The 4,303-nt window shown below is 46.6% G+C and overlaps 1 protein-coding gene across 2 annotated transcripts in view; it reads right to left on the reverse strand.

The window, feature by feature from the left end:
• The window catches only part of Rbm46 (RNA binding motif protein 46), a 29,029-nt gene extending 26,502 nt beyond the window's left edge, over positions 1 to 2,527 (reverse strand). For both annotated transcript variants that reach the window (XM_026789606.1, XM_005344147.3), the window contains exon 1: positions 2,368 to 2,527. The gene's annotated coding sequence lies outside the window, so the exon portion shown is untranslated. The remainder of the gene's footprint in view (positions 1 to 2,367) is intronic.
• Between the last annotated feature and the right edge of the window lie 1,776 nt (positions 2,528 to 4,303).

Consider the following 4,303-nt stretch of genomic DNA (forward strand, 5'->3'; position numbering starts at 1 on the left):
TAAGTATAGTGTATTCTTATCCTAAAACCTCCTTAAAATGGTGCAGACATGTGTTACAGAGGGTTACAGAGAAGCGCAGGAGTGTAAGCTAACACACGTATTGAGGGTTACAGAGAAGCGCAGGAGTGTAAGCTAGTACATGTATTGAGAGTTACAGGTTCAGTGTCTTCAGTTACTTTAAGATATGTATCCACATTCCAAAATGTCCCACAAACGTTTAGTTCACTAACCTAGGGAATGGAATAAAAGATGAAGGTGTTCTGGGCAATAGAATGAGCAAGAATGATGTCAATCATTTATTGGAAAGGGAAAAAGAGAAACAAAATCAACAGAAACAGTAAACTGGAAGTTTTATAACATTTTTTAAACATATTTTACTTCAACTTTCAAAGATAAATCTTTTTTTTCTAAACTTTGAAACTTACAAAGATTTCTTTCTAAATTAATTTCAAAAGAAAAAGAATCACTATCCCAAACCCACTAAGATATGTCAGGATAGCATAACTAACTAATCACAGGACAAATATTCAACTAACAATCTCAACAAATCTTTAAAATACTGAAATATATATGTCATTAGCTAATAGCATCCTAACAAATCATGAAGTTTAAATTTCATGGGTCTGAAGAGAGAGCTCTGCCATCATTTCTTAGATTATAAAATTGAACAATATATAACGTTTAATTCTTTTAAAAAGTTCAGTTTAATAATCAGAGATCTAAAACCCCTTTTCTACAAGGTGCACTACATCTTTGCAGCATTGCCCAAACACTGTGAATGTTAGTTAAGTTCCAGACTGGTCAGTACAGGTCAGCGGAGATTCTGAGAAGCGCTTAGTTTAGACACGGCACTACAGTCAACATGCTTGAGAAATAAAAACTGTGGTCCTATACATATAAAACAATTCCCAAACACAAGTCCACAGGTGGATCAGTTCAATTCCATGTTAAATTATTTCTATTAAATAATAAGAGTATGTTTAATTGCAAAAGTTAAATATTATAAGTTTTAGTACTAGGTATTTCATTTATGTTGAACAGACAAATCTAAAATCATAAAAAAGAGAAGTATTTAAAACAGTCCTTCGGGGGCCACAGTGTGCAGGGGTGAAGGCACTTGCCCTCCAGCCTGAGAACTCCATCAGGAGAGAGGCAAACTCCTGAAAGCTGCCCGTCCCTGTACTCTCTCACACATGTAAAATGTTTTAAATTATTATAAATAATTTTTAAATACTGAAAACCAAAGTTATGTGCTCTTTTAATTTATGAGGGATATCTACAAATGTTTGTCCAAACTAAATATGTGAACTACCAGTCTTCTATAACATTATTTGAAATCTTATCAGTTTGAACACAGAAATCACATTTTCCATTTTTCCTTCCTTGCCAACCATCAGATATTAAAATAATACTTATCACTAAAATTTTAAATTTATACAAACTACTTATTTGTAATCCTTTTTTAAAATTATAGTATGGTGGCCATCAACAAAACGACACAATTGAACACTTAGGATTTAATTTCAGCCACATAACATACTTTATTTGCATATATTCTTGGTATTAATAATCCTTATCTTATAAATACGTCTGCATTTGGCATGGTTTAGTAATTTCGGAATTAATGTTAAAGTTCAAGACTCTAATATGAAAATTAGCATTTAAACATAGCCACACGAGGGAAATAAGGCACTGTTGGTATTTGGTAAATACACCGGTAACAACAATCTTTATGTCCTTAGTGGTAAATAATCACGGTTATTAAAACACTATTTCTAACCACGTGACACAAATCTACCTATGACAGCACGAAGTAAACTTAATCCTGAATGACCACAAATGGAAGTTTCTTGAACTTCTCATTGCGATGACCCTTGAAATGAAAACGTCCAGTTATTCAGATTACCGAGTTTCCACGCGCGTATTCATACACGATGGCGCGTTACCGCCTCGTGGGCGCTACCTGCGGTGCTTCCCGGTTTTAACTCTGTCCTGGGTGGCTCAAGGGGGCGGCTGAGCCGAGCCGGGTCCCCTCGGACATTTCCCCGGGAGCCCGGAGCCGGGAGCCAGACCCCCTTCCCCGTGCAGCCTCCGCCCCGCGCCCCGCTGCTCCTCCCGCACCCCTGCGTGCGTTAGCGGCCGCGTCAGGCAGTTGGCTCCCTACGGCCACTCCCGCAGATGCGCTCCACGGCTGGGCCCACGAGGAACCCGGGGTGGCCTCAGGGCGAGGGCCGTGGCAGGGAGGCCCAGGCCCCGCCGACGTCGCCCGACGGTGCCGCCCCACTCCAGGGGCCCGGCTACCCCTCGCCTGCGGCCGTTGGCCGCGGTCCGCCCGACACCCCGGGGCTCCCATCCCCGCCTCCTCACCCCGTCGGGTCTTCCGAGGCCGGACCTAAAATCCAATCCCGGGACCAACGAGCTCAAACGGCCACCAGCTCTGGATCTGCGCCGGGGGGCGGAAGCCGCGGATGGGAGGAGTCGCCGTGGGCCGGGGCGGAGAAGGGCGTGGCCGGCGGGGCTCGTGCCGTCCTCGCGCCTCGGGGGCCTCGGGCTCCGCGCCTCAGCCGAGCGTGCCTCACGCGGAGGCGCCCCCCGCCACGACCAATCAGCGGCCGCCGCTGCCGGCGGGTGGGCGGGACCGATGCACGAGTCTCTCGGAGGCGCTAGCGATAGGAAGGGCGGACCTGGAGTGGCAGTCTGGCTGGCCAATCGGGACGAGAGAAGCGGATCCCAGCGTGTGGGGCTCGGCGCGGGGAAGGCTTGAAGGCGTTAGGAGACAGACGAGTTACGGTCTGAGCTGGTGTGCGTCCCCGCCCGGGAGATACCTAGGTGGGTTGGGGAAGTTCTTTGTCTGGTCGGGTGCAGTTTGCCAGTCTTAAAACTACAAGTTTGACGCAGAACCGTCCTGGGGACCCTTCTAAAGGACGACGGGAGGGGTGGCTTTCAAAGCCCCCCGAGCTTCTCCGGGTCCCCTTGGAACGGATACCATGAGACCTGGATGATACCGCGCTGACAGTGCCAACCGTGGATGCCTCTCCACGCCGGCAGCCGTCTAGGGCATGCTCATCCCTTCCCACACAACGTCTGCCACAGTGTGGCGTGTTTGACGGACGGGAAACCCGCGCAGAGAGCGCTAGTGAGGGCGCTAGGCGTTTGCACGGGCTGCGGGGGCTCCGGTTGTGCCGCAGCGTGCATATGGAAGCCCTGTCGCGAAAGGTGCCCACCAGGGGAGCGCGATGCCCAGGCTCTGACCCTCATACCGCCTCGGAAGCTTAAGCCTCGTCCAATAGATTTGCTTGGCTCTGCTGTTTTTAAGATTTTTTTTTTACCTCAAAAACAGCTTAGACATGCCAGGGGCGTAAGATATGTTATATACTATTTGCTAGACCTTTTTATATCGTGGATGTCTTGTCCTTTACATAAGGAATTAATTCTACAGAGTTTAGATAGGTTTATAAGGGTTGTTGGAGGAACCTTGAATAGCCAGTAGGTGGCGATATTTCACTGTGGGACGTGAAAGAGTTCTTGGTAGCCCGCCGGCTTTCCGAGGAGCTGTGATTCAAAGGAAAAATTAAGTGAAATGTAGATAAGCTTTTGACTAGAAAGGAGCCAGAAGCAGGAAATAGCCTTTGCTGAAGAAGAAAACAGAAGATCCACCACAGCCCAGAGGTCGTGGGCACTAAAGAGTGGAAGGGGGCCTGCAGAAATAACTCAGCAATTAGAAATCGTTTTCGTTCTTCCAGAATACCCACACTCTGTTCCTCTCCCCAGGTCAGGTAGCCACAACTGTAAGTCCAGTTCCAGGGGATCCAGTACTCCTGGCCTCTGGGAGCACATACCCGCATGCAGACACACACCTATACATTATTTTTTAAAAAGTACAAATTTTTTTTAAATGGAAGGAATATGCAAAATGGTAGTGAGAATAGGTTGAACATATGTAAGTAGATTTTTCCCAAATAAAATGCAAGCTTTGGAACATTTAGAAGTTAGTTCCTTAGATGCCCTATATACAGACCCCCAAAAGGTAAGGAAAACAACGGGAAGTCGTTATAAATGTTTGCTCTCCAGCTCCCTGGTGGGAATACGGGTGAGTTTCCCATAGAAAGGTCAGTGTGTTGGGAGAGACTCCTCCATCCATAGCTGGCAGTCATGACACAGATCAAAACCCATGATAGCTGCTTGTTTGTTTCTACAACTCTTGTCACCAGTATGGAACTCTGGCACAGGAAACAGCTCTGCTTTGATCTGCTTACCCTTCAGTCAAGATGGCGCCCTTTCAAAAGTTTATGTTTTCTCTTTG

Source organism: Microtus ochrogaster, chromosome 1 (assembly GCF_000317375.1).
Source record: "Microtus ochrogaster isolate Prairie Vole_2 chromosome 1, MicOch1.0, whole genome shotgun sequence".
In the NCBI taxonomy this organism is placed as follows: domain Eukaryota; kingdom Metazoa; phylum Chordata; class Mammalia; order Rodentia; family Cricetidae; genus Microtus; species Microtus ochrogaster.